The sequence below is a fragment of the Somniosus microcephalus genome, chromosome 5 (assembly GCF_052327205.1).
Source record: "Somniosus microcephalus isolate GS21.2 chromosome 5, FLI_Smic_1.0, whole genome shotgun sequence".
Classification (NCBI taxonomy): Eukaryota; Metazoa; Chordata; class Chondrichthyes; order Squaliformes; family Somniosidae; genus Somniosus; species Somniosus microcephalus.
The window spans coordinates 144355965-144371888 of record NC_140991.1 but is presented as its reverse complement, the minus strand read 5'-3'; positions in this window follow the sequence as shown (position 1 = coordinate 144371888).

The following is a 15924-nucleotide window of genomic DNA, read 5'->3' as shown; positions in this document are numbered from 1 at the left end:
CTCCTGTTGTTTCTGAAATGTCACGTCATACCGAAAAAAATACAGGAACTTACATGTGAAATAAATGGGCCCTGTAGATTTTCTTCTTTGGCCTTTTGAAATGCAGCTGCAAAAAGCAACTAAAATGATACTGGGGCTGAATTTCCGATCAGCTTACTCCACCAGCAGAAGTGCAGCAGAACGGGAAGTTTCTGCCCTTGCTTCAGCTCATCTGCTGCTGAAACCCTCTGATGCGCTATCAATTACTCAAAGACTGAGGTTAAGCGAGTAACTAACAGGCTTTTATTAACAAGAGAATGAAGGTGTGCCTCGAGTGGTCGACCAGTCCAGAATACAGAGGGACTGTGGAGCAGTCACCTTTATACCTGGACTCGTGGGAGGAGTCAGCCGAGGCATGTACAGACATGTACACAGTGGAATACAAACAGTGGTTTACCACATTCACCCCTTGTTTAAAAATGAGTCTGGCGGGGTGAAGTGTATTAAAAGTTTGTGTATTGGAGTCTCTCCGGAGGTCTTGTCTGCCACTGTGGTCGGCGTGGCGATGGCAGGGGTAGTGAAGCTTCTGGCGTCGAGTCCCGCGTAGGCTGGGGCACTGGTGTGTAGTCCTCGTGGGTGTCGAGCGGGTCGCGGGGCCCAGGCGTGCCGTCTGCTGGGGTTGGATATTGGATCGTGGGGGGGGGTGGTAGTGGGTAGTGGGTTACTGGGGCCCCCGAGGGTGCGAGGTCTCGTATGGAGACTGTGTCCTCCCGCCCGTCTGGGTACGCAATGTAAGCGTACTGGGGGTTGGCGTGGAGGAGGTCGACCCTCTCGACCAGGGGGTCCATTTTATGGGTCCTCACGTGTCTTCTCAGTAGGACCGGCCCTGGGGACGTCAGCCATGGCGGTAGTGATGTCCCCGATGTGGACTTCCTTGGGAAGACAAACATTTTCTCATGAGGGGTGGCGTTAGTGGCAGTGCAGAGCAGTGACCGAATAGAGTGGAGCGCATCGGGGAGCACATCCTGCCAGCGGGAGGTCGGAAGGCCCCTAGACTTTAAGGCTAGCAGGGCGGCCTTCCAAACTGTCGCATTCTCTCTTTCCACCTGTCCGTTCCCCCGGGGGTTGTAACTGGTGGTCCTGCTTGTGGCAATACCCCTAGCGAGCAGGTACTGGCGGAGTTCGTCGCTCATAAACGATGAGCCCCGGTCGCTATGGATATAGCTGGGGAAACCGAACAGGGTGAAGAGGTCGTTCAGACATTTAATGACCGTGGCACTGGTCATGTCCGGGCAGGGGATGGCGAACGGGAAACGGGAGTACTCATCAATAATGTTGAGGAAGTACACATTACGGTCGGAGGAGGGGAGAGGCCCTTTAAAATCAACGCTCAGGCGCTCGAAGGGGCGAGTGGCTTTTATCAGGTGAGCCCTGTCTGGTCTATAAAAGTGCGGTTTGCACTCAGCGCAGACTTGGCAGTTCCTGGTCATGGTCCTGACCTCCTCAATGGAGTAAGGCAGGTTGCGGGCCTTGATGAAGTGGAAGAACCTGGTGACCCCCGGGTGGCAGAGGTCATTGTGGAGGGCCCGCAGTCTATCGATCTGCGCGCTGGCGCAGGTGCCACGCGATAGAGCATCCGGGGGTTCATTGAGCTTCCCGGGCCGGTACAAGATCTCGTAATTGTAGGTGGAAAGTTCGATTCTCCACCTCAAGATCTTGTCGTTTTTGATTTTGCCCCTCTGCTTGTTGTTAAACATAAAAGCAACGGAACGCTGGTCAGTGAGCAGGGTAAATCGTTTTCCGGCCAGGTAGTGCCTCCAATGACGCACAGCCTCCACAATAGCCTGGGCCTCCTTCTCGACAGCGGAGTGTCTGGTCTCCGGGCCCTGGAGGGTTCATGAAAAGAAGGCCACGGGTCTCCCCGCCTTTGTTACCTCTAGACTTGATTATTCCAACACACACCTAGCTGGCCTCCCACCTTGCACCCTCCGTAAACTTGAGCTCATCAAAACTCTTGCTGCCCATATCCTAACTTTCACTAAGTCCTGTTGACCCATCTCCCCTGTGCTCATTGACCTACATTGGCTCCCGGTCCAGCAACGCCTCGATTTAAAAATTCTCATCCTTGTTTTCAAATCCCTCCATGGCCTCGCCCCTCCCTATCTCTGTAACCTCCTGCAGCCTTACAACCCTCCAAGATCTCTGCCCTCCTCCAATTCTGGCCTCTTGTACATCCCCAATTTTCACCGCTCCGCCATTGGCGGCCGTGCCTTCAGCTGCCGAGGCCCTAAGCTCTAGAATTTCCTCCCTAAACCTCTCCGCCTCTTTACCTCATTTGTCTATGCCCCATTCCTACACTGGAAAACCTTTGTAGGGTACAAATGAGGATGAGTCCCAGCAGTACTGGGTTCTACACTATTTTTCGGTCCCCTGACCAGAGAGCTGCTGGGTTTCTAAGTTGGCCTCAATCAGAGTTTTTGGGCCATTATTTTCTTGATGTGTTTTTTACAAACTTCAAATTATGGAAATATTAGAATCATTAGTCTAACTGAGCCACGCTTCCAAAAACTCTTTGTGCTATTACCAACTAAGGGAATCCAAACTAAAATGTATGAATATTAATACACAGAGTATAAGAAATAAGAATGAAAGAGGCATTGATTAAAATAGAAAATTTACATAATAGCAATAACTGAAGCACGGCTGCAGCTGTGTCAGAATTGGCAATTAAATGTATCTGGATATATAATTCCAGGAGAGATAGAGAAGGAAGAAAGGGAGGAGGGGTAGTGGCATTAATTGGAGACAGTATTATTGCACTATAACTTGAGGATTTAGATAGAGGAGTGGTCCAAGTTGAATCTCCTTGGATTGAGCTGAGAAGCAGCAAGGTATTGCTTCTGTTTGTGCTATGCAGTGTGGAATACATGTACATTACATAGGGCTTTTATTCTGAATGGGTATAATATGTGTGGAGGTTTTCTTTCGTCAGAGTCTATCATAGACTGCCATTACACCTCAGATGAGTACCTGCAGAACGTGATACACAGTCAGCAGATTCAAGCTGCTCTGCAGGCTGCACCTTGCTGTAGGTTACACTAAGCTCAGCAATAAGGGGCCTCTGAGTCTGCACATGCATGCTTTGGTGTGTGTGCAGGACTCGAGTCCCCAGCCACTTAATTTCTAATGTTAGGAGAACACAGCAAGTAAGAATGCTTCTTTTCCAACACTAAAAAGACTCAAACTAGGGTGTAAAACGTGGCTACAGTCATACTACACCCAGTGCAAAGCCTAAATGATGTGACATTACCTGCTAGAGGTGGCCTCACACCTTTTGGTTTCAGTGGGCTGGATTTTGATTCAGAGGCGGGCTGGGGTCGTGTAATCCGCATTTCGTGTTAGCCACCCGATTCTAAATCGATGTGGGAGAATGATGCGATTTTAACTTAATTGGCCAATTGAGTTTCAATGTGTGGGAATCCATGGCCAATGCGTTTTTCCAGTCTGAAAGTCGCCTCTGATTACATCATCATTGCTGCTGCATTTAAGGTCTGCAACAAGCCTCGCTTCTTCTGCAGGCTGCCAACCTTTTGGCCTTTGCAGTGAGAGGGTCCTGGAGGAAGAATGGCCAGCCAGAGACCTAGGTCTGCTCCCAGGTTCGATGACGTTGTCCTGCAGGCTTTATTAGAGGGAGCAAGAGCCAACAAAGAGGTGCGCTTCCGTTCAGGGAGGAAGAATTCTCCCCAGCAGACCAAGGCTGTGTGGATCCAGGTGGCAGAGGAGGTCAACTTATTGTCAGTAACCCGCAGAACCTGGCTTCAATGCAGGAAGTGATTTCATGACCTGCACACTGGAAAAGTGAGTATGAATTTCCCATCACCCTCAATCTGATCCCCATTGCCTCTCTTCACCAGCACTCAGCTTTAGCAATCTCTTCCTCCACATCCCACTTGTCACTGACATCCATGCACCCTTACCCATTCCCTTTCTCTCTATGGTCACATTCACCTAACTATTCGACTATGCAGCCTTCATACTCCCTATCACTGTGATGCTATGAAAACAACTGACAACACACAGGGAGGGCCCTTGGTCTTGCCACCTCACTCCATCTTTGTCTCCTTCTAAGTCTCTATGCTATGGATTCTCTACACTCACTCCTTCATTCTCACTCAACCTCCATTTGTCTCCCTCATTGCAGGAAAAGAGAGCTTGTGGCGGAGACCACATAGGGACAATAACACAATTCACAATTGTTGTGTCCGTGTATAATAAGACACAGACTGTGGAGAACGGTACAACAGGTGTTTACTCAACGTGGCTCACACTGCAACTGATCTGTACAGATTACTACTCAGTGCTATATACAGGTGTGGTCACTGCCGCTACTGCAGTATACATGAGCTGTAAAAGATAGTTCCCCCCCTTAAAGGTATATACATTACAATTCCTCCCCTTTTAGATTAATAGTACCATAACACTCATTTAACAATTAAATATCAAACTAATTAAAATTAACACTTTTAACATGCAACATTAGCTGAAAATAGTCTATTTATATATTCAGTCTTTGGGGAGGCTTCCTGATCCTTTCTTGATAGCGCCTTTCCTGAGTGTCTTGCTCTTGGTGCGGAGGCAATTCTGGCCCCCTGTCGTCGGTTGGTTCATCAGCTTCCGATGCTACTGTTTCTGGGGTAGATGCGACCTGTACGTCGGGTTCATCACCAGGTACGTATGGGCGAGGCATGGGGTTGACTTGTTCCTGTGACTCTAGGATCTGGTCAGCATGGCGTCTCACGATGCCCTCCCCAACGTCCACTGTGTACATTAGTGGGCCCTGCCGTGTGCATATCGTTCCTGGCTGCCATTTTTCTGTTCAGTAGTCGCGGGCCAAGACTGGTTGCCCTACATTGAAGCTCCTTGTTGGCTTCTCATGGATGTGCTGGAATTGCTTACTCTCAACATCTCTTCATACGTTTGGTCTGAGCAAATCCAGGCGAGATCTTAACCTTCGTTTAAAGAACATCATGGCTGGGGCCTGGTTGGTGACTGCATGTGTCGCATTCCGGTAGGTGAACAGGAAATTGTCCACCTTGTGCTGCAGCGGAATGTTGTCATTGTGCATAGCCTTTATTGCCTTCTTAAAGGTTTGTACGAACCTCTCAGCCAATCCATTTGTGGCTGGATGATACGGGGCGGATGTGTAATGCCTTACCCCATTCTTTTTCAAGAACCTCCGGAACTCTACAGACACAAACTGTGGTCCGTTGTCGGAGCAAATCTGTTCTGGCAAGCCATTCGTGGCAAAAATGGTCCGTAGGACTGCAATAGTTTTCTCCATGGTGGTGGAGGACATTTTGATGACCTCAGGCCATTTCGAGTGCGCATCCACGGCTATTAAAAACATTGAGTCCATGAATGGACATAAAAAATCAATATGCACCCGTTGCCATGGAGATGAGGGCCACTCCCATGGGTGTAGAGGGGCCTGTGATGGTGCATTTTGGACTTTCTGGCATCCTGAGCAGCTCTTGGTCAGGTCCTCGATTTGTTTATCGATTCCCGGCCACCACACATAAGCCCTGGCTAGGCTTTTCATTTTTACCCCTCCCAGATGACCCTCATGAAGCTCATTGAGCACTCTCTCCCTTAACTTGGGTGGAATTACCACTCGGGATCCACACATCAAGGTCCCCCGGCACACTGACAGCTGTTCTCTCCTTGTCGAGAATGCTGGCAACAGTGAGTCGCCATGTGCTGGTCATCCCTTCACCATCAAATCATATACCCGAGACAGTGTCGGGTCATTTCGGGTTTCCTTTTCGATACAAGCGTTAGTTACCGGTAGTTATTCAACTATAGTCGAATGGAATATTTCGACAGGATCCACTGCTGGTGCTTCCTCCGCAGTAGGCAGTGGCAGGCATGATAGCCCATCAGCATTTCCATGCTGTTTCGTGCCCTTATATTCAATCACATAGTGGTGCGCCCCTAGAAAAAGTGACCATCTTTGTAGTCGGTGCGCAGTCATCACCGGAACACCCTTCTTCGGATTAAAAATGGAGACAAGAGGCTGGTGATCAGTCAGCAAGGTGAATTTCTGCCCGTGCAGATAGTGATTGAACTTTTTCACTCCCCACACTAGGCTGAGGGCCTCCCTGTCAATCTGGGCGTAGTTACGCTCGGCTGAGGTTAGTGATCGTGACGCAAAGGCTATTGGCCTCTCTGAGCCGTCTGAGAATTTGTGCGACAGCACCGCTCCAATGCCGTAGGGTGACGCATCACATGCCAACCGAATTGGTAATGCTGGGTTGTAATGGGTCAATACCTCTTTCGATGTGATTAGTGTTTTGCTCTTCTGGAAAGCTCGTCTAAATTCGTCACTCCACTTCCATGGCACCCCAGTTTGCAATAGGGTGTTCAGTGGGTGTAGTATTGTAGACAAATTTGGCAAGAACTTATTGTAGTAGTTTACCAGCCCGAGGAACGACCTCAGTTGTGACACATTTTCCGGTGCTGGAGCCTTGACTACTGCCTCAATCTTCTCTGGGGACTTATGTAACCCCTCTTTATCGACAACGTGGCCACAATACGAGATCTGTTTTCTAAAAAACTCGCATTTGGGGCGGTTAGCTCGAAGCCCATATTCCTGCAATCTAGTCAGCACCTGCTCCAGGTTGGCAAGGTGATCACTGTCATTTTCGCCCGTAACCAGGATGTCGTCCAAATAACACTGGGTCCCTGGGATCCCTTGCAGGACTTGTTCCATTGCCCTCTGCCAAATAGCTGGAGCTGATGCTACCCCGAATACCAGCCGGTTGTATTGGTAGAGACCTTTATGGGTGTTGATTGTGAGGTACTTTTTTGATGCTTCTTCTACCTCCATTTGCAGATACGCCTGGGCCAGATCAATCTTAGTGAAGCGTTTCCCTCCAGATAGCGAGGCAAAAATATCTTCAATCCGCGGAAGTGGATATTGTACGGTGTGAAGGACCGGGTTCACTGTTACCTTAAAGTCCCCACAGATGCAAACCTTCCTTGGTTCCCCAGGCGTGCTGCTCAACGACTTTTTCATCACCGGGACGATGGGTGTAGCCCACTCGTTCCAGTCTACCTTGGACAGTACACCTGAACGTTCCAGACTCTCCAGCTCTGCTTCGACGGCTGGGCGGGTCGCATAAGGTACCGGTCTGGCCTTAAAACATTTTGGGCTTGTGTTTTCTTCAATTTTAATCGTCGCTGTCATGCCTTTTAGTGTTCCGAGTCCTTGCTGGAACACTTCTTTCGCGTCAGTTAGGATCTTTGACAGTCGCCCAGGTGTGACGTCGTCATCCTTTTTGTCAGCCACAGTCAGTGCCTGTATGGAATGCCAATCCAGTTGTATTTTCCGGATCCATTCACGTCCCAGTAATGGTGGTCCTCCATCTTGCAATACATACAGGTCTAGTTTTGGTGTTTCCTTACCGTTATATATGACGGTCACCCTTATTTTTCCTTTGGGGTAGACTTTTTGCCCCGTGTACGTCTTCAAAATAATTTTTGTGTCTCTCAAGTGTATGCGTGAGAATAGCCGCTCATAGTCCCGTCGGTTTATGACTGTTAGGGCTGATCCTGTGTCCAATTCCATCTTTACCTGGACTCCTGCTAACTTGAGAGTGACCCAAATGGTTCGGTGATCCTCCACTGTGATCACATTTAGTTTCAGACAACTCAGTTCCCTGCTTTCGGAGTCATTATCACTCTTTTGTTCGTCTGAACTATTCTCCGTCATCTTATGTACCTTCTTGTACTTTCCTTTGGTAGGTTTCTTATTGCTGGTTTTCTTTCCCGACCTGCAGACTCGTGCTATGTGTCCTACTTTTCCACACTGTCTGAACACTTTGTCTTTGAACCAGCAATCATTCTGGTCGTGTGTTGTTCTGCCGCAGCTTTAGCACTTCTCTGTTCCATATGACATTTTGTTTGTGCCACATTCTTGCGGTCTCTGTTGTATCTCTGCAGCGCCCTGTGCTGCTGCTTCATATGATACCGCAATGCTGAAAGCCTTTTCCAGTGTAAGGTCCTTTTCAGATAAAAGCCGTTTCTGGGTTCCTTCACTTTGAAGCCCACACACAAACTTGTCCCTTAAGGTATCTGCCAGTCCCGCTCCAAACTGGCAGTGTTTCGATAGTTTGCGCAGTTCTGTTAAATAATCAGCATTGCTTTCATCCTTATGCTGGTTCCGTTTGAGAAACTTGAATCTTTCTGCTATCAGCAGCGGTGTGGGGTTTAAATGTTCCTTTTAGTATCGTTACTATGTCTTCAAAACTCTTTTCCATTGGCTTCCTTGGGGTTACTAGATTTCGTAATAAACCATACGTCTTTGCACCCATTAAATTTAACAATACCGACGCTTTCTTGTCATCTGACACCTCATTTGCCTTGCAGTATACCTCTATTCGTTCGACATATGTAGTCCAATCTTCAACTTCATTGTCAAATGCGGTGATACTGCCACTCTTCGGCATTTTGGGTGTGGTTTAAAATGGCATCTCCCAATGGCTTAAAATGGCGTCTCCCGCGCTTTCCTTCCTCCCCCGCTGGTGCCAACGCCGCTCCCGGCGGTTCTCGTGGCAATGGCGGCGCCCTGTAGGTTTCGCGTGCTTCTCCTGTGCTGCTGCCAACGCCGCTCTTGGCGGTCCTCGTGGCAATGGCGGCGCCTTGCGGGTTTCTGCGCGTCTCTCTCCCTCTCTCCGATGCTGCTCGGCCCCTGAACACCAGCTGCGCCCTGTGCGCTCTGCCCTCTCTCTCTCTCCCCCGTCGACGCTGCTCGGCCCTTTGCTGTGCCGCTCGGTCGGGCTCTAGCCCGCCGCTGTCCGGGAAGGGTCTGCGCACTACCTGTTGCCAGCCCGTTTCGCTGGACCATCTCAACTGGAAAGCCAAGCCTGGCTCTCGACAGCCTCCCCCGCAATTCTCGAGTCTCTGCTGGATGACTGGGCGGTTGCCCGTGGTCGACGCCCGAGTCTCTGGCCTTGACCTCCAATCCACTGATCTCCAGGAACGAATCCCCGGGAGGTGATGCAGAGTTGCAGGTATGTTCGAACTTGCCTTGTCGCCAATGTTGTGTCCGTGTATAATAAGACACAGACTGCGGAGAACGGTACAACAGGTGTTTACTCAACGTGGCTCACACTGCAACTGATCTGTACAGATTACTACTCAGTGCTATATACAGGTGTGGTCACTGCTGGTACTGCAGTATACATGAGCTGTAAAAGATAGTTACCCCCCTTAAAGGTATATACATTACAACAATGTATAGCCAATGTGGTTACATGTACCTAAACACAATTCACTATGTATAGCCAATGTTGTTATATGTACGTACTTGGTTGGGTTATCGGGGCAGGGTCCCTTAAGAGCGTCAGTAGCGTGATGACGTCATGCGTCGGTAGCCTGATGATGTCATAGCCCTGCAACGAGGCTGAGAACCTCAGTCCTCATGGAGAGTGAATAAAGTAACACATGTTTTGCCTTTGCTGCAACAAAAGTCTCAGAGCCTGTTGATTTCTAGCGACTCCAACATTGGTGACCCCGCTGCTCTTTTGGACGATTCCAAAGACCGCATCCGAAATGGTGACGAACGCCTTTTCCATCAAATTACCCGAGTTTTGGGAACGACAGGCCGAGGCTCAATTTGCACTCTGGGGCATCACCGCGGACGACACGAGGTACTACTACGTCGTCTCTGCTCTCGGCAGCTCCACCGCGGCCAGAGTCGTGAGCCTGCTCGAGAACCCCCCGGAGCTCAACAAATTTGAAACGCTGAAAACGCACCTCTTAGAAACTTTTGGACTCACCAAAGCCGAGCGCGCACGCCGGCTTCTCTCTCTCCCCAGGCTTGGCGACTCCAAGCCCTCGGAGCTGATGGACCACATGCTGGCCCTCCTGGGCACACACAGGCCGTGCTTCCTCTTCAAGGAACTGTTCCTTCAACAGCTGCCAGGTCAGGTATGGTTGGCTTTAGCCAACTCTTCCATTACCGATTTCTGCGACCTGGCCAAGGAGGCCGACAAATTTTTCTCCGCCGGGCAACAGTACTGCCTGCCATGCGGAGCCCTGCCCCCACCGATACAGCCCAACGGCGGCAGCCCCCAAGCCTCTGCTTCTGCCACGCGCAGTTCGACCCCAAAGCCAGGAAGTGCCAGCCCCCGTGCAGTTTTCCTGCATCGAAACAAACAAAAGACCACTCGTCGGCTGCTATGGTTGTCGGCCGTTCAGGCAATTTGCAATTTATTACGGACACCAACTCCGGACGTCGTTTTCTTTGCGACACAGGTGCCCAGGTGAACGTCCTGCCCGCGTCAACCATAGACATGCAAGGGGGGAACCACGGCCTCGTCCTCAAAGCCGCCAATGGCAGTTCCATCCGCACTTTCGGGAAACAGAGCGTGGCGCTTTGTTTTGGCGGGCAGCGGTTCACCTGGGACTTTGTCACGGCAAAAGTGTCCACCCCCCTTCTCGGCGCTGACTTCCTCTGCGCCAATGGACTTTTGGTGGATGTCAAGAACCGATGTCTCATCAATGCTGAGACTTTCAGCTCACTCCCGTGTTCCCTCAGCGGGTCCAGCGCGACAAAGTTGTCCAGCGCACTCTCGGCCTCCGACGAGTTTTCCCGCCTCCTCGCTAAGTTCCCGGACCTCACGAAGCCCACGTTCTCGTCTGCTACCACCAAACACGGGGTAGAACACCACATCTCGACCACCGGTCCGCCCGTCTATGCCCGCGCTCGGCGCCTCGACCCGGGGAAACTCGCCATCGCTAAAGCCGGGTTTGACACCATGGAGCACCTCGGCATCACCCGCCAGTCAAAGAGTCCGTGGGCCTCGCCCCTCCACATCGCTCCGAAACCAGGCGGCAGGTGGCACCCGTGCGGCGATTACCGGCGCCTCAACAATGCTACGACCCCCGACCGCTACTCGATTCCACACATCCAGGACTTTTCCGCCCGCCTGGCCGGGAAAGTGGTATTCTCGAAAGTGGACCTTGTCCGGGGTTACCACCAGGTCCCTGTCCGGCCGCAGGACGTCCCGAAAACCACGGTGATCACCCCATTCGGGCTATTCGAATTCCTCCGCATGCCATTCGGCCTCAAAAACGCTGCCCAGGCTTTTCAACGCCTAATGGACACCGTGTTACAGGACCTGACATTCCTGTTCGTATACCTGGACGACATCCTCATCGCCAGCGCCTCCAGGATGGAACATGTGTCGCACCTTCGGACTCTCTTCCAACGCCTCAGCCAGCACGGCCTAATCGTCAACCCGGCCAAGTGCCAGTTCGGGCTGTCCTCGATCGACTGTCTCGGGTACCGCATCATGAAGGACGGGGCTGTGCCACTGCCATCGAAAGTGGAGGCTGTGATGGACTTCCCGCGACCCCTCACCGTGAAGGCCCTGCAGGAGCTTTTGGGCATGGTGAACTTTTACCATCGCTTCGTCCCCCGAGCAGCCCAGCTTATGCGGCCCCATTACGAGGCCCTCAAAGGCAAGCCTGACAAGCTCACCGTCGACTGGTCCGAGGAGATGGCCAATTCTTTCACGGATACAAAAAGGGCCCTGGCTATCGCGACCATGCTGGTGCATCCGTTACCTGATGCGCCGATCGCTCTCACCACCGACGCCTCGGACTATGCGGTCGGCGCCGTCCACGAACAGTGGGTCAACGGCACCTGGCAGCCGCTCGCCTTCTTCAGCCGGCAGCTCTGCCCCAACGAGCGGAAGTACAGCACCTTCGATCGCGAGCTTCTCGGCCTCTACCTCGCCGTCCGACACTTCCGTTTCCTACTGGAGGCTCGCCCGTTCACAGCGTTCGTGGACCACAAGCTGTTGACCTTCACCATGGCCAAAGCCTCCGAGCCGTGGTCGGCCCGTCAGCAACGCCAGCTGGCCTTCATCTCAGAGTTTACAATGGACATCCAGCATGTGGCTTGGAAAGACAACCCCATCGCCGACTGTCTCTCCCGAGCCATCGCCAGCGCCGTACACCTTGGCATCGACTACACCCGCATGGCGGCCGACCAGGCCTCCGACCCGGGCGTCCAGGCCTACAGGACGGTGGTCACGGGCCTTCAACTAGCGGACGTCGCGTTCGACGATGCCGGCACCACACTCCTGTGCGACATCTCCGTTGGGCAGCCACGTCCCGTCGTGCCTGACAGGTGGAGACAGCAAGTTTTCAACGCCGTCCATAATCTTTCCCGCCCGGGCAGGAAGCCGTCACAGAAGCTGGTGGCGGCTAAGTTTGTCTGGCACGGGCTCAGGAAGGACGTTCGCGCCTGGGCCAGCACCTGCGTGGTATGCCAACGCTCGAAAGTGCATCGCCATACTAAGGCCCCATTGGCGCCTTTCGCGGTGCCCGAGAGGCGGTTCGACCATGTTAACGTGGACCTGGTGGGGCCCCTGCCGCCCTCCCGTGGGTTCACCCACCTCCTCACAATGGTCGACAGAACCACCCGATGGCCGGAAGCCATCTCGCTGTCTTCAACGACGTCCGCCGACGTGGCTTGGGCGTTCATCAGCAATTGGGTCGTCCGGTTTGGCGCCCCATCTGACATTTCCTCCGACCGGGGGCCCCAGTTCACGTCGGAGCGCTGGAACGCTGTCTCCCCAGGCCTCGGGTTGAGACTCCACTGCACCACAGCATACCACCCTCAGGCTAACGGACTGTGCGAATGGTTTCATCGCTCCATGAAGGCCACGCTCCGGGCCAGCCTCCGGGGCGACAGTTGGATCGACAGATTCCCGTGGGTCATGCTGGGACTCAGGACTGCCCCCAAGGAGGACCTCCAGTCCTCGTCCGCCGAGCTCGTCTATGGACAACCGCTGCGGGTTCCCGGGGATTTCGTCCCCAACGCAATGGAACCTTGGTCCGCAGCCCGTCAGCGGTCCGACCTTCTGGACAATGCCAAGGTTTTCGCGCCGGTGCCCATGTCGCAGCATGGCCTCCCGCAGTCCCACGTCCCGCTCGACCTTCGTGCGGCGGAGTACGTTTTCGTCCGCCACGACGCCAACCGGGGACCTCTTCAGCCACCCTACGATGGACCATTCCGTGTCCTGGAAACCGGGGACAAGACCTTTGTAGTGGATGTCGGCGGTAAGCCGGACTGTATTTCCGTGGACCGTCTTAAGCCGGCCCACCTGGATCTGGACCGACCCATTAAGTTGGCACAGCCCCCGAGACGGGGCCGACCTCCGGTTTCTGCACCCTCAGTCCACCACCGAGCGCCTAAGGGCCCTCCGACGAACCCCCCGGTCCCCGCCCCGGAATCGAGGAGCCGTTCCGACCGTGTGATCCGGCCCCCCCAATGACTGACATTGCCAGTGCTAGTGAATTCTAGGGGGACGTATGTGGCGGAGACCATATAGGGACAATAACACAATTCACAATGTATAGCCAATGTGGTTATATGTACCTAAACACAATTCACTATGTATAGCCAATGTTGTTATATGTACGTACTTGGTTGGGTTATCAGGGCAGGGTCCCTTTAAGAGCGTCGGTAGCGTGATGACGTCATAGCCCTGCAACGAAGCTGAGAACCTCAGTCCTCCTGGAGAGTGAATAAAGTAACACGCGTTTTGCCTTTGCTGCAACAAAAGTCTCAGAGCCTGTTGATTTCTAGCAACTCCAACAAGCTCACAATAAGAGAGAAAGAGTGAGGACAGGAGGAGGGCCACCCTCAGTAGCCCGCCTCACCCCCTGGGAGGATGCGGTCCTGGAGATCATGGGAGTGGAGGAAGATGCGCAAGTGGGGGATGGACAGACGGGTGCATCACAGCAAGCTGATGACAGAATAGTTTTCCATCTCTCTCAATGATATTGCATGAGTCGCTGATAATGATTCTGAAGCTCTAACAGATGGACTTATGATCATCTGCAATATGCAATGTGCATGTAACCTTGGCATCACATCTCTAACTCTTTCCTTTACTTCCCCACAGGACCATCGCAAGCACCCGTCCCCACTAGCCAGGAGGAGGAGCCTGAGCATCCAGACTCCTCAGAGGAAGCTGCAACCTCTGAGGGCGCAGCGTCAGTGGAATTCAGCGCACCCAGCACCAGCGCAGACACTCACACCTTGGTGGGGCCATCGCGAGATAGCGTAGTGTTGTCACCTGGTGTATCACAGCTCACAAGTGAGCATCAGCAGATTGTTCAGACAGGGACAGCAGTGGAGAGTCCTAGTCGGAGGGCGCAGGACTCTGCCAGCTCAGCTCAGCTGCATGTCGACCCTCTGCCTCTGGGTCCATCCATAAGATCAGCGGTGATGGAACTCCAGGAACAGATGCAGGAGTCTCTGGCAGGTTTTGTCTCTAGGGTCGCTGCGAATGTGGAGTGAATGGAGGAGTCCATTGCAAACATGAGCAGAGCCTTTGTGGAGTCATTGGCGCATGAACACATCACCATGGAAAGGATGGCAACCTCCATGGAGGTGATAAGTCGCCAAAGTGCAGAAAACATGGTGAATGTTCTGAATAGAATGACATCTCTGGAGGAGCGATGGTCATCTATTGAACAAAGAAACCAGACCTTCATGGAAGTCCTTCTGAGTAGAACTGCCAGTGCAGATACGGGTCCCTATGGCCCCCCTGACGTGCAGCAAGGTGCTCTCAAGCCACTTGCAAGCGCTGAGGGGGACCTGACCCATGAGAGGGAAGTTGGTGGCAGACATCAAGGAAGTGGGGGCTCCTCTCCAAGCGCTCACCCTTCCATGTCACTGCAGAGCCCTCGGTCAGAGCCCCACCAGAGTCCACACCCATCTGAGATCAGCGTCTCAACCCCTGCACAGCCACAGGAGCAGCAGACTGTTGACGAGCCCTCACAGGTTCGCAACCCCAGAGGACTCCCGCCAAAGGTGTTGAGACAGGAGCAGCAAGAAAGTGAGCAAGGGGCCTCCACATCTGCTGAAGCCACAGGGGAAGCACCACGTAGGAGTATGCGTAAGAGAAAGATACTGCACAAATGGTCACAAGGGTAGTCACTTGGGTGAAATTTGATGTTTTATGTTAAAAAGCCATCAGATGATTACTGTAAATAAAAAATCTGATGGCTACTGCTGTAGTTGTGGCGTGTGTCATTTCGCGAATGGGACTTCCACTTTGAGGGCTTAGGATTACTTGGTATATGCCTCAGTTGAGGAAGCGCTCAGTGAAGGTGGCGAGAGGGGTTTCCCAGGAGGTCACACTGAAGATGGGTGTCAGGCTCCAAACTTCCACAGCTGTGGTTATGCCTTCTAAAAGTTCCCCCAGACCTGAGACAACAAAGTCCTGCCACCTGCAAATGATGGCTGATCAAATATCCTATTTAATGGTGGAGCTGCAGCTAATAATCAGCAATCCAATTGAGCTCCCACCAGGTTTCACCGTCGTGTTTCAGAACAGGCGTGCTTCACGTCGGAAAAGGGTTAAAATCACCAAGGCCTATCAAAATGGCATTATAGAGGCAATTTAGTGCTTGTTAAGGGCTTTAACAGCCTATCCCGCCTCTTGGAGGCGGGACGGAGACGGGACCAGTAGACACGATTTAATTAAAATTGCTTGGAGGCGGGATGGAGGCGGGGTTGGTCCCGCCCACCAGTTTTTGCAATTTTAACCCCCCACACGCCTCCAATCCCACCTCAACGGCCCGATGAAAATTGAGCCCAGTGTGTTTGGGAGTCAGATCCTGACCTGACTCCTGAGATACACTATCACTTTTGTGTTAATCTTCTTAGAAATCACTTTGCATCGATGCAGAAGTGGGAACACAATGGCAGCCTTAGCTCATATTAGGTTATGGCTATTAACGCCAGTTTAACTAATTTTAGTTTGAAAGTTATTTCAGTTTAGCCACAGTAAATGGGCATATATTCGACTGATACATTATCCACTTTAATCAGTTATTCACCTCAGTCATATCAGAGCC